Genomic DNA, 26,815 nt, shown 5'->3' with positions numbered 1-26,815 from the left:
AGGAAAGCTGGACACCAGTGGGTAACCACTGAGCCGGTGCTAGCAGGCACAAGCTCCGTTACTTCACGTAACACATACCAGCCGGCGATCAACCGCAACCTGTTAGCGTCACAGGTCACGGTGGTGTGAACCACTGCTTGCAACATGTGCAGTATCCGCCCTGACGGATGCCACTAACCAGCCTAACAAACTGTGCTGGAAAGTGCACACACGGTGCATGGCACTACTGTAGTGGATGCTGTGATAGCAGTGGCCAAGGAGGCTTATACTGGCTGACGCTCTAGGCGCTAGCAGTAGATGTGGAGCAACACTGCAGCGCTATGCAGTGCTAGAGCTAATGTGCTGACTCTACTGTAATTCCTAACCCTAACCCATACTTAATATCCAAGGAGGGGGAATTATAATGCGTCAGTCACCAGGCTCATTCATCCATCATCATCCATACGCTAAATACATTAGCCTCAGAGTCTATCATAGCGCATGGCGGGGTGGCCATGCGAACCTTTTATAGCCGTGCCCTTCCGGGACCTTCCTGATCCTCCTGATGGACCAATCAGAACTGGAGAAGGACCTGAGCATGTGACTCCCGATCCCCAATGGGAGATTGTCTCATGAGCATGCTCAGTGAACCGAAGGAAAGACTTTGACTCTGGAGTCTTTTGCTGCTGGCCAGGCTGCATTACCATAACTGGACCGAGGTGGCAGCAGCAACCGAACCAACAATGCTGGTGTGGGCTGAACACCAGGATTGTGGAGTTTGCTGAACATGCTCCACTGCGGCTGGATGGAAATGGGAGACCACCGATGGCAAGGCTCGGGATTCCCGCTGTGCAGCGCCCGGAACACGAAGCCTAAAAGTATAGTGTCAGTGTACAGGTAATACACTGACTAATCAGGGACATCTCTAGCTGAAATCATTCATCTTTGCTTTTCTTTTTCATCCAGCGCATACCACCATCACTTCTTCTAGCCAGGACTCATCTCTGCATAAAATAATGCATAGTTACCTTGAGCACCACTTCCAGAGCACATTCCACACTTTTCCCCTTTCTTCTACACTACACATCTGGATACAGACCTACACCCACCATTAATATATAATTGGTTATTCTGCAACCCACCATTCCAAATATAAATTAGAATCCACCACTCTGCCCACACGAACTATAACTAGCCACTTTCCCCACCTAATATATGAAATAATTAGCACCTGCACTCTTCCCCCAATTCATTACCAGTCACTTCATCCTCAACAACCCCAGTATGTAACTCCCCTGCTAACCCTAATCCCGATTCATTATATTTATATGCCCCTTTCACACCAATTCATTGTCATGTCTTTATCTCCCACCCTATATTCATTATCAACTGCTCTCCCCCACATTCAATATATCATTTACTCCCCCACCCTCAAAATTCATCATTATTTGCTCTATTCACTCCCAGCTTCAATTCATCATTTGAGAACAATACCAGGTAGCATGATATTATCAGAGGCACAAAGTGCACAGTGGCACAGAAGAATTATTTAGAAAAAAGAAAAGCTCAAGCTCCATGAATGAATGAAAAATAGGAGGGCAAAGGAGCATTTGAAATAGCAAAAATTTATTAACATCATACGTATTAAAGCATATATAAATGGTGAAGAAATTCCATAGAAAAATTGCTGTCCCTGTCCCTCACACTCAATTCATCCTTTGCAGTCCCCCTCACCTGCCACTTTATCATTTGCAGTCTCCCATCTCCTCCCTTCACTTCATCATTTGCAGTACCCGTCCCACATTTAATTTGAAGCCCCCCTTATTCATAATTTGCAGCCCCCTATCCCCTTCTCACTTCATCATTTGCAGACTCGCTCAGACATACTTCATCATGTGCAGTCCCTCTCTCCCCCTCTTCATCATGCTCTGTCCCCCTCACCCTCCACTTCATCATGTGCAGTTTCTCTGACCCTCCACTTCATCATGTGCAGTTCCCCTCCTCCTACTTCATTATGTGCAGTCCCCTTACTTCATTATGTGCAGTCCCCCTCCATTACTTCATCATGTGCACTCTCGCTACCCCCACTTCATCATGTGCAGTCCCCTAACCCCCTTCACTTTATCTGCAAACCCCCTTACTTCATCATTTGATGCCCCCTATCCCCTCTCACTTCATCATTCGCAGTTCCCCTTAGACACACTTCATCATGTGCAGTCCTCCTCCCCCACTCCATGATGTGCAGTGCCCCTCACCCCCCACTTCATAATGTGTAGTCACCCTCCCTCCACTTTATCATGTGCAGTCCCCTTCCCCACGTACTTCATAATCTGCAGTCCCCCTTATCCCCACTTCATCATTTGCAATCCCCATAACCCCCCACTTCATTATGTGTAGTCCCCTTCCATCCACTTCATCATTTGCAGTCCCCCTTACCCCCACACTTAATCATTTGCAGTCCCCCTATACCCTACTTCATCATTTGCAGTTCCCCCTCCTTCCCTCACCCATTTAATTAATTTTATAAACAAAACAAAATCAATTTTCATACTTACCACCCTGACAATCTCCTGCAGGCGCACCTCTGCTTCCGGTACATGTTGGCGCATACACTATGATGACATTGCATACGCACGGTCACCAGACCAGAAGTACAGAGAAGAATTAGGGAGTGGGACCTGCGCAGCCGTCAAGGTTAGATGGCCATGCACAGCTCTGAAAAAACTCTCATGCCCCAGCGCCGACGTGTGCGCCGCAGTGCACAGCACTTTAGTGCACAATGGGGCTCGGTGAGAAGAAGCACAGGAGTGGAGCCCTGGACCTGCAGGCCCCCCCTCAGTACTGCTGCTTGCAAGGCCTCATACAGCAGTAAGGGCAGTTGTGCCCTGATGGCGGCAATGCCTATTCTGCCAAAAGAAATAAACCCCATTTAAAAAGAAGTGCTTAATTTCAGTGCGGGAATAGGAGCAATCAGATGCTGCGGTCTTTTGGCTCCACACTGTCACAGTAACCCAGTCTACCATATCCCACATTGTAATTTTGTGGCATTGAAATTGTTGTGTGTACAAAAATGTTGCACATAGAAAAAACAATGTTTTTCGGGTTTTGCAAATGTGATACAGCAGGCTAAATCCGAATTTGAAATTGTTTGGAGCATATCTTCTAGGTTATACGGGTGTCACCTGTATGATGTAACGCAATATTTGAGGAGAGATCGATGAAATACATTATGCATCCTAAAAGTAGGCGGCAAAGCAAGGCAGAATGCTACGGAATTGACAATGGCTATGATCTTATAAGGACCAATAAACCTGGGACCCAGTTTCCAAGATGGAACAACCACACCAAGTCACCAGCACTAGGTCTGGACCCAAACACTTGTATTTGGATCCCATCTTCTTCAAAGTATTAGTAACCCCCTGACATACAGATGAATAAATGATGAAACTGTTCTTCTTCAGGTAATCCATAAGTTTATTAAATGAGCTGAACTGAGTATGGAACCCATATGCCCTGAAAAATGCGGACTTACCAGTAGATTAATGATGAATTATTTACTGCAAATTTGGCTAATGGTGAATAAGTAACCTAATCCTCCTGATTCTCAGACACAAAACACCTAAGATACGTCTCCAGATTCTGGTAATCCATTCAGTCTGCCCATTAGACTGCGTGTATAATGCAGAAGAAAATTAAATATGGATCCACAGATGGGTGCAAAATTCCCTCCAAAACTTGGACACAAACTCTACCCTTTCGGTCAGAAGCAATATTAGTCGGGATCCCATGTAATTTTACAATTTCCCAGATGAAAATTTGTGCCAATGGCTTAGCATTCAGTAAAGCTGTTAATGCAATAAAATGAGACATCTTGCTGAAACTACAGTATCTACCACCACTAGAAATACAGTATTCCCCGCTGACATGGGTAGATCTGAAAAATGAGTCCAAGGCTTGGGATTCCCGCTGTGCAGCGCCCGGGACCTGACGCCTAACAGTATAGTGTCAGTGTACAGGTAATACACTGACTAACCAGGGACATCTCTAGCTGAAATCATTCATCTTTGCTTTTCTTTTTCATCCAGCGCATACCACCATCACTTCTTCTAGCCAGGACTCATCTCTGCATAAAATAATGCATAGTTACCTTGAGCACCACTTCCATAGCACATTCCACACTTTTCCCCTTTCTTCTACACTACACATCTGGATACAGACCTACACCCAACATTAATATATAATTGGTTATTCTGCAACCCACCATTTCAAATATAAATTAGAATCCACCACTCTGCCCACACAAACTATAACTAGCCACTTTCCCCACCTAATATATGAATTAATTAGCACCTGCACTCTTCCCCCAATTCATTACCAGTCACTTCATACTCAACAACCCCAGTATGTAACGCCCCTGCTAATCCTAATCTGATTCATGATATTTATATGCCCCTTCCACACCAATTCATTGTCATCTACCACCACAAGAAATACAGTATTCCCCGCTGACATGGGTAGATCCGATAAGTGAGTCAAAGTTCTGCTGGGAATCTCCAATGGTTGGAAAGCCCTTGACAGATGAGTATGAGAGGTCTTAGGCCGGGGTCACACTTGCGAGAAACTCGCATGAGTCTTGCCTCTCAATACCCGGCACTGCTGCCGGCACTCAGACCGGAGACCTCAGCTGCATTGAAATACATGCAGCCACACACTCCGGTCCCAAATGCCGGTGGCAGTGCCGGGTATTGAGATGTGAGATTCATGCAAGTTTCTCGCAAGTGTGACCCTGGTCTTACAAACAAACCATGCAACATTCTCAGATAAATCCTCCAAAACTTGCATGCAGAAAAATCTAGCTCTGACATGGGTTTGAATCAGGACCCAGATTATAAAGGGGATGGGAGTGGATAACTGAGCCCAGCTCAGAGCTCATACTCCCAGAGTTTCCAACATGGCCAATAAACCACTGCTCTGCCAAAATAAATAAACACCATTTAAAAGGAGAAGTGTTTCTTTTTAGTGCAGGAGTATGAGTAATCAGACGGTGCGGTCTTCTGGCTCCTATCTGTTGCGGTAACCCTGTGATAAGTTCCTTCTGATTGACTGTGAATGTTTTCTGGATTATATTATTTTCTGCAATGTGTAAGATGGCATCAACTGTTTTAGGCAATTTGGGCAAGTTTAATTACAACTTGTTTGAATTTGCTGTATTTTGCGAAATCTTTAAAAAATCGAGACAAATTCGACTCATATTTAATTGATTCAATCATTTCCAATAAGGTATTTTAGGTAATAGAGGAAAATGTTTGTAAAGCACTAAGTTATACAGTTCCATTGCTCTATTGTGATCTTGGCTAAAACACCTAGGAACTATATACAGTGTGTCCGTTAAGTCATGGTGTACTTTTGACCAGTCACAGGAAAGTATACACGATCCCCGGATCTGACGCCCTTAGACCTTTACTTTTGGGGTTATGTGAAGCAACATGTGTACAATGAACGTATCAAAGACCTTAATCACTTAAAACAGAGAATCACAGACGTTATTCACTCTGTTGCACCAGACGTGACTCCTTATCCGTGTGTGGCAAGAACTTCACTATCGTTTGGATGTGTGTAGGGCAACAAATGGAGCCCACATCGAACTGCTGAATAGGTATGAAACTGGGAGAGTTTTTCTTTTATTTGGAGCAGATTTCACATTTCGATCATTTTTTGTTGCTTTCCAGTGACTGGTATAAAGTGCACCATGACTTTACGGACACACTGTATTTGTGAAGCAGCTGAGTGTGTCCTGCTTTAAGTTGTATTTTAAATTTAAAAGTTCAATGTTTTTTGACCTAGAACAGTAGTCCCAAAAGTTAGAATATTAATTGGTTCCAGGATAACCAATTTAAGTTAAAAATATTCAAACTTGAATCCATAACTTCATAGAAAACTTGTAATTGGTTTCAAAGTCCCAAAATGTCATCCAAAATGCAGCAGCTCCCTATATATTAAGGTCAGGAATAGCAGCTGAAAGTTGTAAATCACATTCTATAATGAAGGTAGGAGCTTTTACCAGGCTTTGCTCTTTATACACAAAAAATCATACACTATAAAGTAAACTAGGAGGTTTTTCTGTTTTTCTTTTTTTGCATCTACAAGTTTTCTGTAAATAAATGAATTTTAGAGAACAGATTAATATTAAGAATTTTTTTTACTCCCATAGACTATAAGGAAAAGTGTGCCACAGTAGACACTGACACTGGAGACCTCTATGGTTGTCAGTGCTAGATTGCTGTGAGCGCCACCCAGTGGTCGGCGCACATAGCAAGTGAGCAATTCTATTACATAGAGGCTATCTGACCATCGCCTTTATGTAGCAGAGCCGATCGGGTTGTGGCAGCTACTAGTCTCCCATAGAGACTATTGAAGCATGCCAAAAGTAAAAAAAAAATTAAAAAAATCTAAAAAATTAAAAAATATCTAAAAGTTTAAATCATCACCCTTTCGCCCCATTCAAAATAAAACAATAAAAATAAAATCAAGTATACACATATTTGGTATCGCGGCATTCAGAATTGCCCGATCTATCAATTAGAAAAGGATTAACCTGACCACTAAACGGTGTAGCGAGAAAAAAAGTCAAAATGCCAGAACTACTTTTTTTGGTCGCCGTATCACAATAACGGACGATCAAAAGATAGTATCTGCACCAAAATGGTATCCATTAAAAATATCAACTCGGCATGCAAAAAATAAGCCCTCACCCAACCCAATATCATGAAAAATTTAGACGCTATGGGTGTCGGAAAATGGTGCAAATTTTTTTTTTAAACAAAGTTTGGAATTTTTTTCCACCACTTAGGCTGGTTTCACACTAGTGTTTTTTATTGCTTTGCTTCTTGCGCGTCCATGCATCCCTATCTTAAACATGGGGGCGCATGGTCTAGCATATGCACGCGTTCGTATGCGTTTTCGTGCACATGCGTTTTTTTTAGTGTGCGCCTAGGCGCGCCGGACGCAACCTGTTGTATTTTTCGTCCTTCCGACCTGTCTCAAAAAAATGCATGCGCACGCTTGCACACGGAATGCGCAAAAAAAATCACACTACAGTCTATGGGAACGCAGGTGTGCACATGGATATGCGCATGCCTGCATTTAAAATCGCATGCGTTTTAAGAGTTAACATGGCTAGAAACTGGTTAAAACGCTTGCGCCTAAAAAAAGCAAATGCATACAAAACACATGATGCATTTTTTGCAGCGCTAAAAAATGCTAGTGTGAAACTAGCCTTAGATGAAAAAAGAACCTTGACATGTTTTGTGTCTATGTACTCATATTGAGCTGGAAAATCGTAGGTCAGTTTTAGCATTTAGAGAATCTAACAAAAAAGCCAAACAAAAACAAGTGTGGGATTGCACATTTTTTATGCAATTTCACCGCACTTGGAATTTTTCCTCCCATTTTCTAGTACAAGACATGGTAAAACCAATGATGTTGTTAAAAAGTATAACCTGTCCCGCAAAAAACAAGCCCTTACAAGGCCATATTGATGGAAAACTAAAAAAGTTATGGCTCTGGGAAGCGAAAAACAAAAACGCAAAACCAAAAAAAGCTCCGGGGTTAAAGGGTTAATAAGATGATTGTTTTTCTAAAAGTTTTTTCTTTACTTAAAGGTATCTACACTCTTTAATCTAAATGCTTTATTTAACCTTTTAGTGACAGAGCCAATTTGCAGCTTAATGACCAGGCAAATTTTTACAATTGTGACCACTGTCACTTTATCTGGAACGCTTTAAAGGATCCCGCTGATTCTGAGACTGTTTTTCCGTGACATATTGCACTTCATCTTAGTGGTAAAATTTCTCCGATATGACTTGCATTTATTTATGAAAAATGGAAATATGGCAAAAAAATTAAAATTTTGCAATTTTCAAACTTTTAATTTTTATGCCCTTAATATCTTTTGTGTGAGATATGTCACAGAAAATACTTAATAAATAACATTTCCCACATGTCTACTTTACAACAACACAAGTTTGGAAACAATTTTTTTTTTGTTAGGAAGCTATAAGGATTAAAAGTTGGCCAGCGATTTGTCATTTTTAAAACAAAACTAACAAAACCATTTTTTTAGGGACCACATCACATTTAAAGTCACTTTGAGAGGTGTACATGACAGAAAATGCCCATAAGTTACACCATTCTACAAACTGCACCCCTTAAGGTGCTCAAAACCACATTCAAGAAGTTTATTAACCCTTTACATCTTTCACAGGAACTGAAGCAATGTGGAAGTAAAAAAATTAACTAATTAACTTTTCTTAACAAACATTTTACTTAAGAACCAATTTTTTTATTTTCACAAGTGTAGAAAGAAAAAATAAACCACAATAGTTGTTGTGCATTTTCTCCTGAATACGCCAACATCCCATATGTGGGGGTAAACCACTGTTTGGGCACACGGCAGAGCTTGGAAGGGAAGGAGCGCCGTTTGACTTATTCAATGCAGAATTGACTGGAATTGAAATCGGACACCATGTCGTGTTTCGAGAGCCTCTGATGGGCCTAAACAGTGGAAACCCCCACAAGTGACACCATTTTGGAAACTTAAGGAACTTATCTAGATGTGTGGTGAGCACTTTGAACCCCAAAGCACTTCACACAAGTATATAACGTAGAGCCGTAAAAATAAAAAATCTAATTTTTCCACAAAAATGATCTTTTCACCCCAAAATTTTATTTTCACAAAGGTAGAAGGAGAAATTAGACCCACACAGTTGTTGAGCAATTTGTCCTGAGTACAACAAAACCCCATGTTTGGGGGTAAACCACTGTTTGGGAGAAGGCAAAGCTCGGAAGGGAAGGAGAGCCATTTGACTTTTTCCATGCAAAATTGGCTGCAATTGAGATCTGACGTCATGTCACATTTGGAGAGCCCCTGATGTGCCTAAACAGTGGAAACCCCCAACAAATGACACCATTTTGGAAACTAGACCCATTAGGGATCTTATCTAGATGTGTGGTGGGCACTTTGACCCCCCAAGTGCTTCACAGAAGTTTAAAATGCAGAGCAATGAAAATAAAAAATCATTTTTTTTCCACGAAAATGAGTTTTAGCCCCCAATTTTTTATTTTACAAGGGTAGCAGGAGAAGTTAGACCACCAAAGTTTTTGAGCAATTTGTACTGAGTACGCAGATGCCCCATTCATGAGGGTAAACCACTGTTTTGGCACACGGTAAAGCTCAGAAGGGAGAGAGCACCATTTGACTTTTTGAGCGCAAAATTGGCTGGAATTAATGGTGGTGCCTTGTCGCGTTTGGAGACCCCCTGATGTATCTAAACAGTGTAAATCCCCAAATTCTAACTCCAACCCTAACCCTAATCCCAACCCTAACCATAACCCTAATCACAACCCTTACCCCAAATTACCCCTAACCCTAATCCCAACCCTAACCATAACTATAACCACAACCCTAACCGTAATCCCAGTCATAACCATAACCCTAACCACAAACCTATCGCCAACACACCAATAACCCTAATCCCAATTTTAACAATATTTCCAACCCTAACCCTAATCCCAACCCTAACCTTAACCCTAATCTTAACCCTAACCCTAATTCCAACCCTAACCCTGATTCCAACCCTAACCCTAATACTAACCCTAACCTTAAGTCCAACACTAACTTTATCCCAACTCACTTTAGCCTTTTATTATTTTTCCCTAACTAAGGGGGTGATAAGGGGGGTTGTTTACTATTTTTTTATTTTGATCACTGTGATAGGGTCTATCACAGTGACCAAAATGAACCAACAGGAAAAATCACCCTATTGTTGCCGAGTGCCGGCTGGCAGTTCTCGGCGGGTGCACTGCGCATGCACCTGCCATTTTCTTACCGGAAGAAGACACTTGCCGCCGTGGGGGGAAGCTCTGATCACACAGAGGAGAGATAAATTAAATCGCAAATCTGACTTTTTTTTGCGCATAACGGCGATCGCAACACCGGAGTCAGTAAAAAAATGACCCTAATCATGTTCTCTGGGGTCTCAGCTACCCTCGGTAGCGGAGACCCCGGAGAAATTCTGACTCTGGGGGCCACTATACACTTTTCCCACAGCGCCTTGAATTCATGGCTCTGTGGTTTAAGTACCCTTAACTGCCGCCGTTAAAAGGCGTATCCGAGGTCGTTAAGGAGTTAATATATTTTTTTACCTATTTCCATTTTGCTGGCACTAGTGCATTCTGGCATACTCAAATGGGTTGTCATCAGGAGGCAGAGGCTGTGGACTGAGACTGAAGTTCAGCCCTGGCATTTAAAATAGTACAAGCCCATGCTGTCTCAGTCCTCACGCACCATAGTACAAATATTACCATGGATGCAGGAAAGCAAGATTTGCTACAAGACTAATATTGCTTGTGATTTCCATGGCCTGCTGGGATAAGTGATGAAGTTGGCGACTTTGTGCTCTGTCACAACTCTTAACAGTATGGGTGTCTTCAGAACACCAATTATGTTAACTATATAGCAGACAAGGCAGCCCATAACCAAACAGGCCTGTCTGACATTTTGCCAGAATTCAGGAAAAAAGAGTTTTGTTCCAGCTTCTTAAAATTTCCAAGTTTTATTTATAAAAATTTAAAAATAATTGATGACACACAATAGTGCACACATCATGCATGGCTACACGTTTCAAACACCAAATGTCCTTTCTCAAAGCTACATACAATAAGACCTCCAAAAAATGTATAAAATACTGACCAATTCAAATACATCATTTGTAATCACATGACATTGTGCATAATTAATTAAAATCACATAAACATGAATAAAAAGAAAAAAGAAAAAGCTAAAAACACGCAATATCAAAGTAAAACCAAAATAATGGGTAAGAAGTAGTGTTGAGCATTCCGATACCGCAAGTATCGGGTATCGGCCGATATTAGCTGTATCGGAATTCCGATACTTAGTTCCGATACTTTTTTCATATCGAATACCGGAATCGGAAGTTCCCATAATGCTAGGAGCCCGCTCGATTTGATTCAGCCAATGGGGATCCTCAGAAGTGTGGGCATATCCTGTTAGGCATGTAGGCATGTTAACTACTGGCATGGCTGTGATTGGCTGCTGAAATGATGTCATGATGCACTATAAAAAGCGCTGCAGCCGCCATTTCTGGTCACTCTGCTGTGAATTCAGTTAGGGACAGGCTGCTGTTGAAGACTGTGAGGGACAGTTAGAAATAGCGATTCCACAAAACATATAGTGCTTAACCCAGGCTACATAAACCACCACTGTAGCTTGCTTTTCCCTAGCAGCGCTGTTTTCACAGCTGTCTGCAAGGGCTGTGTGAGTGCAGACCCACGCTGTGTAGTGTGTCCTGCAGGCACGTCTGCTTGTAGGCCGGCCAGCGTGTGTCTCTGCCTCATACACATTTTTCTTTTATTGCTGCTTTTTTTTTCTCCTGTATAGTGTGCTTCCATGCGTATCCATATACGTTGGTTGCAAACACTAAAGGAGTGGACAGCGGAGCCTTTCAGCAGCCTTTCAGTGCTATAGCCCATTTCTCTGCACTGTTTTTGGCTGTCTGATAGGTCTCTGATAGGCCATAGGCCGCGGCCGCGCCTCCTTCCTGCTTCTTATGCTCCGGCTGTGCCCTGACCCGGAAGCACCTTTGGACCAATGGCTGACCAGACGGGGCCAAATCAGGCCACTTCCCCCTGAGGGAGGTGCCTGATCGTTGTGTTTCCTGACACTCTGGCCTCGCTCCATCGTGCACACTCTGCTCCTGCAGTTCCTGTCTCGGCTGCTCCTCACAGCAGCTTCTCAGTCCTGCTACCAGGTGTTCCTGGTTACCTACTCCAGTCCTGCCTTCAGTGTTCCTGTCGTCCTATTCCAGTCCTGCCTTGTGTTCCTGCCGTCCTACTCCAGTCCTGCCTTCAGTGTTCCTGCCGTCCTACTCCAGTCCTGCCTTGTGTTCCTGCCGTCCTACTCCAGTCCTGCCTTCAGTGTTCCTGCCGTCCTACTCCAGTCCTGCCTTGTGTTCCTGTCTTCCTACTCCAGTCCTGTCTTCAGAGCTCCTGCCGTCCTACTCCAGTCTCAGTCTTACTCCGGTCCATCCTGAGCCGCCCCTCTCGGTACCGGCTACCGTGGTACTCGAACCCCTGGGCCTGCTCCTAACGGTCCCTGTATAGGGGTCGGTTCCACCTGGCAGCTCGCCCGGGGTCCCTCGGTGCCACGGTCCAGAGGGTCCACTCTCGGAGTTCCCGCTCCTGACCACCCACGCTAACAGTACGATCAGGCCATGGACTCCGCCGGTACTATGGCTGCTACCCAGAAAGAGTTGCTATTCCTACTGGAGAATCAGGGGCGCATTATGTCGATGGACACCCGTCTGTCGGCCTTACAGGTGGCCGATCCTGGAAATGCCACTCAGCTGGCCAGTCTCCAACAGGAGCTGGGTCAGCAGCAAGATACTTAAACCCACATTTTGTCCTACATGGCCTCCTTTGATAGTCGCTTGTCGGCCCTCCAGGCTGCCGCTGCAGTGCCGACTCCTCCCCCTGCGTCTACTGCTCCTCCGACGCCCCGCCTCGCCAAGCCGCCTCGTTTCACCGGGGATCCCAAGCTCTGTAGGGGGTTCTTAAATCAGTGTAGTCTCCACTTTGACTGGCTGCCGCAGCAATATCCCTCGGACCGGGCCAAAGTGGCCTTCATCATGTCCCATCTGGAGGGAGAGGCCCTTTCTTGGGTAAACCCGCTCTGGGAACGTGATGACCCAGTCGTTTCGAGTTTCCCGGTTTTCCTGGATACGTTTCGTAAGGTTTTCGATGAGCCGGGCCGGTTAGCCTCTCTCACTGAGTCACTCTTTAACTTACACCAGGGCTCTCTCACGGTCGGACAGTACGCTATTCGCTTTCGCACTATTTCCTCCGAGCTCGGCTGGAATAACGCAGCTTTGGTGGGGGCATTCTGGCGCGGTCTTTCTAGTAAAATAAAGGATGAACTCGCAGGTCGAGATACCCCGTCCACCTTAGAGGACCTTATCTCGCTGGCTACCCGCATTGACCTGCACTTCCTGGAGTGCGCTCGGGAGTCAGTGAGAGACAGGCGCTCCTCCAGGTCAGTTTCTCCTTTCACTCAGTCAGCCAGCTCACGTTCAGTCGGATCTTCTTCCCTCTCTTCGGGTGAGCCCATGCAGATAGATCATCTCAGGTTGGCCGAGTTACGTCAGAGAGAGAGACGGGCACAAGGTCTGTGCCTCTATTGTGGTCATTCGTCACACTATATCTGCACCTGTCCTAAGAGACAGGGAAACGACTCCACCTAGGTCAGGTAAGAGAGGCCTTCCTAGGTAATGATGATGATTCCTCTCAACCCCTTACGATTTCTGTGCTTTTGGTTTCAGGAGGGAGGCGTGGTTCCGAGGTGGCCTACGTGGATTCGGGCTCAGCGGGTAACTTCATTCGGCCGGAAGAGGTAGACAAATACCAAATTCCTGTAGTCACTCTATCTAACCCAATTCAGATTGCCACCGTGGATGGCAAACCGCTACAGGTGACCGTCACCTTGGTCACTGAAGAGGTGGAATTGCAAATCGGAGCCTTACATCGAGAGAAGATAGCCTTTTACGTTTTACCTAAGCTCTCTCACGCCATTCTACTCGGTCTTCCATGGTTAAGGACTCATCAGCCTGTTCTCAACTGGTCTTCTGGGGAGATACTCCGCTGGGGGCACCCGTGCCAAGCTCGCTGTCTGACTCCTGTCCGCCTGGCGGCCGCTCCACGGTCACCTCCAGACCTCCCGGGTCTTCCTCCAGCTTACAGCTCCTACGCCGATGTTTTTGATAAGAAGGAAGCGGAGGTCCTCCCTACACACCGGCCATTTGACTGCCCAATTGAACTTGTTTCTGGTTCAACCCCCCCAAGGGGCAGAATCTACCCTCTCTCCCGCGGAGACCACCGCCATGTCTGAGTATGTCCGAGAGAACCTCGCCAAAGGCTTTATACGGAAATCCTCTTCGCCCGCGGGAGCCGGGTTCTTCTTCGTCAAAAAGAAGGACGGGACTCTACGGCCATGCATTGACTATAGGGGCTTGAATGAGATTACCATCAAGAACAGGTACCCTCTTCCACTCATTCCAGAACTGTTTGACCGTCTCAGAGGGGCTCGGGTCTTTACCAAGCTGGACCTCAGAGGAGCCTACAACCTGGTCCATATCCGTGCAGGTGACGAGTGGAAGACCGCTTTCAACACTCGAGATGGCCATTACGAGTACCTGGTCATGCCCTTCGGTCTTTGCAATGCTCCTGCAGTCTTTCAAGAGTTCGTCAATGAGATCTTCCGGGATCTCTTGTACTCCTGTGTGGTCGTGTACTTAGACGACATCCTTGTCTTCTCGCCGGACCTCTCGTCTCACAGAAAGAGTGTCCGCCTAGTGCTTCAGCGTCTTCGGGAGAACCGTCTGTATGCAAAGATCGAGAAATGTCTCTTCGAACAGACCTCTCTGCCATTTCTGGGATACATTATCTCCGACGCTGGTCTAAGGATGGATCCCGAGAAGTTGTCTGCCATCCTCAAATGGCCTCGCCCCGTCGGATTAAAGGCGATACAACGATTCCTCGGGTTCGCCAACTATTACCGGCAATTTGTCTCCCACTTCTCCGCGATCACAAGACCCATTTCTGTGCTCACCCGTAAAGGGTCTACTTCCAAGGATTGGTCTCCTGAGGCAGAGGAGGCCTTTCTGACCCTAAAACGGGCTTTCTCCACGGCTCTGGTCCTGCATCGCCCTGAGAGCGATCGACCTTTTGTACTCGAGGTGGACGCTTCCTCGACTGGTGCCGGGGCGGTGCTGTCCCAGAGAGCCGCCTCCGGTCGCCTGCACCCTTGTGGCTTCTTCTCGAAGGCCTTTTCTCCATCCGAGTGTAACTACTCGATCGGTGACGGGGAACTTTTGGCCATCAAGTTGGCCTTGGAGGAATGGCGCCACCTCCTGGAAGGAGCTGTCCATCCTTTTGTCATCTTCTCGGACCACAAGAATCTGGCCTATCTCCAGTCTGCCCAGAGACTAAACCCTCGCCAGGCAAGATGGTCTTTATTTTTTGCCCGATTTGATTTCGAGCTCCGATTCCGTCCCGGCAACAAGAATTCCAAAGCCGACGCCCTGTCCAGGGTCTTCCAACCACACGAATCCACGGAGGAACCGTCACATACCATTGATCCCACTAGGATCATCACCGTGGCTCCAGTGAACTGGCTTACTCCTCCGCCTGGCAAGACGCTTGTGCCAGAGAATCTCAAGCAAAAGGTTCTTCTATGGGGGCACTCCTCCAAACTGGCCGGCCATGCCGGAACTAAGAAGACCCTTGACCTTATCAAACGTCACTACTGGTGGCCCTCACTTCGCCAAGATGTACTCGACTTTGTGGCTTCTTGTCCATCCTGTGCAAAAAACAAGGTGCCACGGAGATCTCTGTCCGGCTTGTTGCTTCCGTTGCCTGTCCCTACGGTTCCTTGGGAGAACATCGCCATGGATTTCATCACCGACCTACCCTGCTCTGCGGGCTGCACAGTCATCCTGGTGGTGGTGGATCGTTTTTCCAAGATGGCTCACTTCATCCCTCTGCCCGGTCTTCCCTCAGCGCCAGAGCTGGCCGAAATCTTCATTCATCAAGTCTTCAGGCTTCATGGACTACCTCGACTCATTGTGTCTGACCGAGGGGTTCAGTTTACCTCCAAGTTCTGGCGTTCGCTTTGTAAGCTCATGAACGTTTCCCTCGACTTCTCCTCGGCCTACCATCCACAGTCCAACGGACAAGTAGAGCGTACCAACCAGACGCTTACGGGATACTTACGCCACTTCTCTAATGCCCACCAGAACGATTGGGTCAACTTACTCCCCTGGGCAGAGTTCGCTTATAACAACCATGCTGGTGAGTCTTCGGCCAAGTCTCCGTTTTTCATTGTTTTTGGCAGACATCCTGGTGTTCCTCTTCCGATAACCCCTGCCTCTGAGGTACCCGCGGCCAATGCCTTGTCCTCGGAATTTTCTAAGATTTGGGCTGAGACCAACACATCACTCAAGAGATCCGCTGATCAGATTAAGAACTATGCAGACAAAAAGAGGTTGGATTCTCCTCCGTATCGTGTTGGCGACAAGGTCTGGCTCTCCTCCAAATTCGTCCGACTAAAACTGCCCTCCTACAAGTTGGGTCCACCCTACATTGGTCCGTTTGAAATTCTGGGACGTATTAACGAAGTTGCCTACAAATTGAGGTTGCCTGCTTCGCTCCGGATCCCGAACACCTTTCACGTCTCTCTCCTGAAGCCTGTGGTGCTGAATTGTTTCCATTCCTCGCTTGATCTTGGTCCTCAGCCGGTGGGTGCCGACAACATTTTTGAAGTGCAGGACATCCTCGCTGTGAAAAGGGTTAGAGGTAGGACTTTCTTTCTCGTTGATTGGAAGGGCTTTGGTCCTGAGGAGAGATCCTGGGAGCCTCGGGAGAATATTAATGCTCCCCGTATCCTCAAGAGGTTTCTTGTTAACCTCCGGGGGGGGCGGCTTAGGGGAGGGGGTACTGTTACACCGCTCCGCCATACTCACCCAGCCTCCGCTCCCACGCCGCAGTCGCCCTCTGCTCCCACGCCGCAGCCTCTCTCCACCCGACGGCCGCGGCGGTCACCTGAGACAGGCCCGCGACCGATGCCTTCCCTGAATGCTATGCGCATGCGCCTCCTTCCTGCTTGTTATGCTCCGGCTGTGCCCTGACCCGGAAGCACCTTTGGACCAATGGCTGACCAGACGGGGCCATATCAGGCCACTTCCCCCTGAGGGAGGCGCCTGATCGTTGTGTTTCCTGACACTCTGGCCTCGCTCCATCGTGCACACTCTGCTCCTGCAGTTCCTGTCTCGGCTGCTCCTCACAGCAGCTTCTCAGTCCTGCTACCAGGTGTTCCTGGTTACCTACTCCAGTCCTGCCTTCAGTGTTCCTGTCGTCCTACTCCAGTCCTGCCTTGTGTTCCTGCCGTCCTACTCCAGTCCTGCCTTCAGTGTTCCTGCCGTCCTACTCCAGTCCTGCCTTCAGTGTTCCTGTCGTCCTACTCCAGTCCTGTCTTCAGTGCTCCTGCCGTCCTACTCCAGTCTCAGTCTTACTCCGGTCCATCCTGAGCCGCCCCTCTCGGTACCGGCTACCGTAGTACTCGAACCCCTGGGCCTGTTCCTAACGGTCCCTGTATAGGGGTCGGTTCCACCTGGCAGCTCGCCCGGGGTCCCTCGGTCCCACGGTCCAGAGGGTCCACTCTCAGAGTTCCCGCTCCTGACCACCCACGCTAACACAAACACTATATAGGATTAGATAGAGGAGCCTTTTTGCTGGCTTGTGCCCTTCAGGGCCAGCCAGGCTAGTATCACCCTATTTTTTGGAGCCTCATCAATTGCATTGTAGGTTAGCTTCCTGCATTGTAATCGCTCCAAAAAGTTTGTGATACTATAGCTTTCAAACTTTGGTCACATCATTTCCTTTCCCCCCACCCAAAAAAAAGGAAACAAAGTTCACCAAACACTCCACTTTACAGTTGTCTAGGCCACATTAGATCATATTAAAGTGTAGTACACACACTATTAGCCAAATTAGTGTTTCTTATACTGGTTAGCAGGTGTTCAGGAATAAGAACACTAAGCCACCCCTTTTTTACTTTTCTGCCTATCTTTATCAGTCTACCAAGATGAAGAAGGCAGGGAGTAAGGCACGTGGTCGTGGCCGTGGAGTTTCAGCAGGGAGAGGACGGGGGGATTCAGCAGGGAGAGGACGTGGGGATTCGGTGTCTGCTGCGGCCACCAGTGACCCGGCATCCCCCACTTTTACCAGGCAACAGTCCTTCATGCACAGCTTTGTAGGACCTCGCCGTACCCCACTGCTGCGTGACGAACAAATTGAAGCCGTTGTCGGATGGATGGCAGCTAACGCATCCACTTCAATGACTTCCGCATCCTCCCAAGGCCAGAGCACTGAAGAGCAACCATCTGTCTCTTCACCACCTGCCAAATTGCCCAGGCAGTCTGAGAGCCCTGGACAGGAGCCATCTCAATCTTTACTTCTGTTCTCAGAATCTGTTTTCTTGGAAAGAGGTGGCCAGCCAAGCAGCATTAAAGAGCGTGAAGAAGAGGGAGTATGCAGTGATGCACAACTGCTTTGTCCCTCTGAATCTGAAGAGGCGGGTGGGCCAGTGCCTATGGTCAGCACACCTCAGTATGCATCAGATGATGATGAGACTCAGTTGCCAATTTCTGGTGTGTACGGTGCTGGCGAGACAACCCAGGACCAGCCGGTGCTTGAAGAGGGGAGTGGAGATGATGAGGTCCTTGACCCATCATGGTGTCAGCCACAGGAAGGTGGTGGGAGCAGCTCTGAGGAAGAGATTCCCCGAACGGCCAAAAGAGGAGGGAGAGGGCGCGGGCAGACTTGGTTGCCTGTAGCCTCCACTTTGGCACCCGTGAGGAGCAATCCTCTTCCAAAACACAAAACGGGCGCTCCCAGGACTTGCAGTGCGTGGTCTTTTTTTGACACAGTTGCAGATGACATTTGCTTTGTCAAATGCAAGCTGTGTCATCAGAAAGTGAAACGAGGGAAAAATGTGACCAACCTCAATACCACAAATATGTGGAAACATGTGCGTACCAAGCACGAGGTGGAGTTACACAGACACACTGAAGATGTAGGCCAACCTTCAGCAGCACCTACCACCTCTTCAGATCGTGTTGGGGCCTCTTCCTCCAGCTCACACACAGCTGGTTCGGCTTCCTCACTGGAACGCCATGGAAGAACCACTGCCACTGTTGTCCAGAGACCCAGTGAAATTCCACTCACTGAACCACATTCGCAGTCATCAGCACACTCCCAGGCCACTCACCAGCAATCGGTAGCACAGGCATGGGAGAAAAAGCGGCCATACTCGGCAAACCATCCCCGAGCACTGGCTCTGAATGCCGGCATTGCCAAACTACAGGCCCTTGAGATGCTGTCATTCAGGCTGGTGGAGATTGACACCTTCCGGAACTTTATGTCATTGGCAGTTCCACAATACAACGTGCCCAGCCGCTTTTATTTCAGCAGGCAAGCTGTCCCTGCCCTGCAAAAGCATGTGGAGGGAAAAATTAAAAATGCGCTACTAAATGCCGTCAGTAGCAAGGTCCACCTGACCACCGATGCGTGGACCAGTAGCCATGGACAGGGACGATACCTTTCCCTCACTGCCCATTGGGTCAATGTTGTGGAGCCAGGTACAGATCTGGAGAGTGGCTCTGTACGTATTCTGCCAACTCCAAGGATTGCAGGAATGCAGTCGGTACATATTGAGTCCTCCTCCTACTCTATTTCCTCGGAATCAGCACTGCATGAGCCTGTTAGGCCAGATATGAGCACAGGTGTGGCCAAACGTCAACACGCCGTCCTTAAATTAATTTCTTTGGGGAATCGGAGCCACACAGCACAGGAGCTCTGGAATGCCATCAAGCAGGAGAGCGATGTGTGGTTTGTGCCAGCGAATCTCCAGCCAGGTTTGGTAGTGAGTGACAATGGCCGAAATCTAGTGGCAGCTCTGGGCCTAGGCAACCTCACTCACATACCATGTCTGGCACATGTGCTCAATTTGGTCGTGCAGAGCTTTCTGAGGGACTATCCGGATCTTGATGCACTGCTGCACAAAGTTCGCCTAGAGTCTGCTCACTTGCGGCGTTCCAGCATGGCAAGATCGCGCATTGCATCTCTGCAACGCCGATTCTGCCTGCCAGAACATCTCATCATATGTGACCTCCCCACCAGGTGGAATTCAACGTTACATATGTTGGAGCTGTTGTGTGAGCAGCAGGCAGCAGTAATGGAGTACCAGCTGCATCAGGCGCAAACAAGTCGCACTGTGCGCCGGACACACTTCACCACCACTGAGTGGGCCACTATGAGGGACATCTGCCAAGTTTTGCGTGCCTTCGATGACTCCACAAGGCTGGCCAGTGCAGATGATGCACTAATCAGCATGACTGTCCCCCTCATCTGTCTGCTTCAAAAAACCTTACAAGCACTAAGTGAGGAGGTTTTTGAAGAGGTCGAGGATGAGCAGTCAGAAATGCCATCTGCTTCTGGCAAGTCTGCGCAACGTGCTTCCACACAAAGGCCCAGGCAGGGGACACTTAGTGAGGAGGATGACGAGGAGTCAATGGAGGAGGAGGAACACATCTCTCCAGAGGAGGGAGGTACACAAGGCTCTAGTAGTCAGTGTGTACAGCGAGGGTGGGGTGATGCTGAGCAGGCAGAGATGCTGCCTCAAGCTGGGGACAGCGTTTCCGGTCCAGTTGGCAGTCTGCAGCACATGGTTGATTTCATGCTGCAGTGCTTGTTAAATGACCGCCGCATCGCCAACATTCTCCACACGGCTGATTATTGGGTGTACACCCTCCTAGATCCTCTCTACCAGGACAACTTACAAACCCTCATACCACAGTTGAACCGGGAGCGAAAAATGCGGGAGTACCAAGAAACACTTGTGCAGGCCATCATGTTCTCCATTCCCCCCACAAGTGTTGCTGGTAGTGCTTTTCAAAGCAGCCATGTGGGTAGAGGCAGTGGAGGAAGCTCTGCACAAAGAGGTAGCAGAGGCAGTGCCGCAGGACAAGGCAAGGCCAGTATGGCCCAAATGTGGAAAAGTTTTGTGGGACCGCCACAAACGGCTACACCATCACAGACGGCTCCAGTCAGAAGGAGGCAAAGTTTCCGTCAGATGGTGACAGACTACTTGTCGTGCCCTGTTAGTGTTCTCCCAGACGGCTCTTCCCCGTTCAAGTATTGGGTCGCTAAGCTGGATACATGGCCAGAGCTTAGCCAGTATGCATTGGAGGTGCTGGCTTGCCCTGCTGCCAGTGTATTATCGGAACGTGTCTTTAGTGCTGCAGGTGGTGTGGTAACAGACCGTCGCACGCGACTATCCGCCGATAATGTTGACCGGCTTACTTTTGTGAAAATGAACAAGGCCTGGATCTCACCTGAATTTGCCAGTCCTCTTCCAGAATAAATAATTGGCTGGCAACAGGATCCAGGTCTCCTGTTGTGTTCATGTTTCTATGACCTGAACTTTATTTCCTGGGCTACAGCAACGCCCGTTGTTGCTCAGAAGTGCTGTCCACACAGACAAAACACTCGCTCATGTGTAAGTGGGGTTCGGTAATGTCAGCTGATCCCCTGCTGTGTGTACGGCAAACTCTCCTGCTGCCTACAACTTCTGACTACCTCTGATTTAATATGTTCTCTGATTTGCCCTCTGTCTCCACTCTGTTTTGAGTATTTCCTCCGGCCTACAACACCGCCTGTTTCTGCTCTCAAGTGCCGTCTGCACAATCCACACTTGTTCCTGTGGTACCTGGGTCCTGTAACATCTGCTCATCTCCAGAGTTGAGCACGGCAATGTCTCCTGCTTTGTCTACATTCCCACTACTTGTAGTGGAAATGTGGACAGAGTAGGAGACATTGCCTGACTCACCTCTAGGGAGAAGCTGCTGTTACAGAACCCCAGTAACACAGGAACAAGTGTGGGTTGTGCAGACGGCATTTCAGAGCAGCAACTGGCGTGATTGGAAGCCAGAGGAAATACTCGAAACAGAGTGAAGACAGAGGCCTAATTGGAGTACGTTGACAGTTAGTAGTAGTCTAGAAACAATCGCAAACTGCCACCAAGTAGGCCTCGGCCTACTACCTGATTTTCCCTGGGCTCCGACACCGCCAGTTGGTGCTCAGAAGTGCTGTCCGCACAGACAAAACACTCGCTCATGTGCAAGTGGGGTTCGGTAACGTCAGCTGATCCCCTGCTGTGTGTATGGCAAAGTGTCCTGCTCCCTCCACAGTCAAACAACCTCAGATTTACACCTGGCTCCAAGTAGGCCTCGGACTACTACCTCATTTTCCCTGGGCTCCGACAACGCCAGTTGATGCTCGGAAGTGCTGTCCACACAGAAAAACACACTCGTTCATGTGAAAGTGGGGTTCGGTAACGTCAGCTGATCCCCTGCTGTGTGGAGGGCAAACTGCTGCTGCCTCCAAATTTTAGCGACTTCAGATTTAAACATTCTCTGATTTGGCCTCTGTCTCCACTCTGTCTCTAGTATTTCCCCTGACCTCCAACACCGCCAGTTCCTGCTCACAGTTGCCGTCCACGCATTCCACACGTGTTCCTGTGTTACTGGGGTTCTGTTACGTCAGCAGATCCCCCAATGTGTGTCCGCCACTGTCTCCTGCGCTGTCCACCTTCCCACTGCAAGCGGTGGGAAAGTGGACAGAGCAGGAGACAGTGGCAGACACACATCAGGGGATCTGCTGACATTACAGAATCCCAGTAACACAGGAACACGTGTGGATTGGGCAGACGGCTACTGTACGCATAAACTGGCGGTGTTGGTGGTTACGTGAAATCCTGGAAACAGAGTGGAGACAGATGCCTAATTGGAGCACGTTGACAGTCTGTTGTAGCCTACAAACAATCTAAAACTGCCACCAAGTAGGCCTCGGCCTGCACCCTGGTTCTCCCTGGGCTCCAACAACTCTAGTTGGTGCTCGGAAGTGCTGTCCACACAGAAAAACACACTCATTCATGTGAAAGTGGGGGTCAGTAATGTCAGCTGATCCCCTGCTGTGTGGAGGGCAAACTGCTGCTGCCTCCAAATTCAAACAACGTCTTATCTTAAACTGCCTCCAAGTAGGCCTCAGCCTACAAAATGACTATCCCTGGGCTCCAACATCGTCAGTTGTTGCTCGGAAGTGCCGTCCACACAGAAAAACACACTCGTTCATGTGAAAGTGGGGTTCGGTAACGTCGGCTGATCCCCTGCTGTGTGGAGGGCAAAGTGTCCTGCTCCCTCCAAAGTCAAAATACCTCAGCTTTACACCTGGCTCCTAGTAGGCCTCGGCCTGCACCATGATTGTCCCTGGGTTCCAACAACGCTAGTTGGTGCTCGGAAGTGCTGTCCACACAGAAAAATACACTCGTTCATGTGAAAGTGGGGTTCGGTAACGTCAGCTGATCCCCTGCTGTGTGGAGGGCAAACTGCTGCTGCCTCCAAATTGTAACTACTTCAGATTTAAACATTCTCTGATTTGGCCTCTGTCTCCACTCTGTCTCTAGTATTTCCCCTGACCTCCAACACCGCCAGTTCCTGCTCACAGTTGCCGTCCACGCATTCCACACTTCTTCCTGTGTTCCTGGTGTTCTGTAACGTGAGCTGATCCCCCAATGTGTGTCCGGCACTGTCTCCTGCGCTGTCCACCTTCCCACTGCAAGTGGTGGGAATGTGGACAGAGCAGGAGACATTGGCAGACAAACATCAGGGGATCTGCTGACATTACAGAATCCCAGTAACACAGGAACACGTGTGGATTGGGCAGACGGCTACTGTACGCATAAACTGGCGGTGTTGGTAGTCACGTGAAATCCTGGAAACAGAGTGGAGACAGATGCCTAATTGGAGCACGTTGACACTCTGTTGTAGCCTACAAACAATCTAAAACTGCCACCAAGTAGGCCTCGGCCTGCACCCTGGTTCTCCCTGGGCTCCAACAACGCTAGTTGGTGCTCGGAAGTGCTGTCCACACAGAAAAACACACTTGTTCATGTGAAAGTGGGGGTCAGTAATGTCAGCTGATCCCCTGCTGTGTGGAGGGCAAACTGCTGCTGCCTCCAAATTCAAACAACGTCTTATCTTAAACTGCCTCCAAGTAGGCCTCAGCCTACAAAATGACTATCCCTGGGCTCCAACATCGTCAGTTGTTGCTCGGAAGTGCCGTCCACACAGAAAAACACACTCGTTCATGTGAAAGTGGGGTTCGGTAACGTCGGCTGATCCCCTGCTGTGTGGAGGGCAAAGTGTCCTGCTCCCTCCAAAGTCAAAATACCTCAGCTTTACACCTGGCTCCTAGTAGGCCTCGGCCTGCACCATGATTGTCCCTGGGTTCCAACAACGCTAGTTGGTGCTCGGAAGTGCTGTCCACACAGAAAAACACACTCGTTCATGTGAAAGTGGGGTTCGGTAACGTCAGCTGATCCCCTGCTGTGTGGAGGGCAAACTGCTGCTGCCTCCAAATTGTAACTACTTCAGATTTAAACATTCTCTTATTTGGCCTCTGTCTCCACTCTGTCTCTAGTATTTCCCCTGACCTCCAACACCGCCAGTTCATGCTCACAGTTGCCATCCACGCATTCCACACTTGTTCCTGTGTTCCTGGTGTTCTGTAACGTGAGCTGATCCCCCAATGTGTGTCCGGCACTGTCTCCTGCGCTGTCCACCTTCCCACTTCAAGTGGTGGGAATGTGGACAGAGCAGGAGACATTGGCAGACAAACATCAGGGGATCTGCTGACATTACAGAACACCAGTAACACAGGAACACATGTGGATTGGGCAGACGGCTACTGTACGCATAAACTGGCGGTGTTGGTAGTCACGTGAAATCCTGGAAACAGAGTGGAGACAGATGCCTAATTGGAGCACTTTGACAGTCTGTTGTAGCCTACAAACAATCTAAAACTGCCACCAAGTAGGCCTCGGCCTGCACCCTGGTTCTCCCTGGGCTCCAACAACGCTAGTTGGTGCTCGGAAGTGCTGTCCACACAGAAAAACACACTCATTCATGTGAAAGTGGGGGTCAGTAACGTCAGCTGATCCCCTGCTGTGTGGAGGGCAAACTGCTGCTGCCTCCAAATTCAAACAACGTCTTATCTTAAACTGCCTGCAAGTAGGCCTCAGCCTACAAAATGACTATCCCTGGGCTCCAACATCGTCAGTTGTTGCTCGGAAGTGCCGTCCACACAGAAAAACACACTCGTTCATGTGAAAGTGGGGTTCGGTAACGTCGGCTGATCCCCTGCTGTGTGGAGGGCAAAGTGTCCTGCTCCCTCCAAAGTCAAAATACCTCAGCTTTACACCTGGCTCCTAATAGGCCTCGGCCTGCACCATGATTGTCCCTGGGCTCCAACAACGCCAGTTGGTGCTCGGAAGTGCTGTCCACACAGAAAAACACACTCGTTCATGTGAAAGTGGGGTTCGGTAACGTCAGCTGATCCCCTGCTGTGTGGAGGGCAAACTGCTGCTGCCTCCAAATTGTAACTACTTCAGATTTAAACATTCTCTGATTTGGCCTCTGTCTCCACTCTGTCTCTAGTATTTCCCCTGACCTCCAACACCGCCAGTTCCTGCTCACAGTTGCCGTCCACGCATTCCACACTTGTTCCTGTGTTCCTGGTGTTCTGTAACGTGAGCTGATCCCCCAATGTGTGTCCGGCACTGTCTCCTGCGCTGTCCACCTTCGGTGGGAATGTGGACAGAGCAGGAGACATTGGCAGACAAATATCAGGGGATCTGCTGACATTACAGAACACCAGTAACACAGGAACACGTGTGGATTGGGCAGACGGCTACTGTACGCATAAACTGGCGGTGTTGGTAGTCACGTGAAATCCTGGAAACAGAGTGGAGACAGATGCCTAATTGGAGCACGTTGACAGTCTGTTGTAGCCTACAAACAATCTAAAACTGCCACCAAGTAGGCCTCGGCCTGCACCCTGGTTCTCCCTGGGCTCCAACAACGCTAGTTGGTGCTCGGAAGTGCTGTCCACACAGAAAAACACACTCGTTCATGTGAAAGTGGGAGTCAGTAATGTCAGCTGATCCCCTGCTGTGTGGAGGGCAAACTGCTGCTGCCTCCAAATTCAAACAACGTCTTATCTTAAACTGCCTCCAAGTAGGCCTCAGCCTACAAAATGACTATCCCTGGGCTCCAACATCGTCAGTTGTTGCTCGGAAGTGCCGTCCACACAGAAAAACACACTCGTTCATGTGAAAGTGGGGTTCGGTAACATCGGCTGATCCCCTGCTGTGTGGAGGGCAAAGTGTCCTGCTCCCTCCAAAGTCAAAATACCTCAGCTTTACACCTGGCTCCTAATAGGCCTCGGCCTGCACCATGATTGTCCCTGGGCTCCATCAACGCCAGTTGGTGCTCGGAAGTGCTGTCCACACAGAAAAACACACTCGTTCATGTGAAAGTGGGGTTCGGTAACGTCAGCTGATCCCCTGCTGTGTGGAGGGCAAACTGCTGCTGCCTCCAAATTGTAACTACTTCAGATTTAAACATTCTCTGATTTGGCCTCTGTCTCCACTCTGTCTCTAGTATTTCCCCTGACCTCCAACACCGCCAGTTCCTGCTCACAGTTGCCGTCCACGCATTCCACACTTGTTCCTGTGTTCCTGGTGTTCTGTAACGTGAGCTGATCCCCCAATGTGTGTCCGGCACTGTCTCCTGCGCTGTCCACCTTCGGTGGGAATGTGGACAGAGCAGGAGACATTGGCAGACAAATATCAGGGGATCTGCTGACATTACAGAACACCAGTAACACAGGAACACGTGTGGATTGGGCAGACGGCTACTGTACGCATAAACTGGCGGTGTTGGTAGTCACGTGAAATCCTGGAAACAGAGTGGAGACAGATGCCTAATTGGAGCACGTTGACAGTCTGTTGTAGCCTACAAACAATCTAAAACTACCACCAAGTAGGCCTCGGCCTACACCATGATTGTCCCTGGGCTCCAACAACGCTAGTTGGTGCTCGGCAGTGTCTTTGGCACGGGGACTCCCTGTTGCCCAGCCTGGTTCCAGCACACCTGCTGTTTCCGGGTAGTGTCAAGGTCACTATGCCACCAATCCGTTGTCCTGTCGTCTTGCGGCCGGGTTAGCCGACTCTACGGTGCCTGCAGTTTAGGTGACTCCTATGTGGGCTGCGGGAACTGGCACTGAAGGCTGGATCCGTAGTGCC

The sequence above is a fragment of the Dendrobates tinctorius genome, unplaced genomic scaffold (assembly GCF_039654945.1).
Source record: "Dendrobates tinctorius isolate UK_male_01 unplaced genomic scaffold, ASM3965494v1 ptg000098l, whole genome shotgun sequence".
Classification (NCBI taxonomy): domain Eukaryota; kingdom Metazoa; phylum Chordata; class Amphibia; order Anura; family Dendrobatidae; genus Dendrobates; species Dendrobates tinctorius.
The sequence above is the reverse complement of the archived record's forward strand: the minus strand, read 5'-3'. Positions refer to the sequence as shown.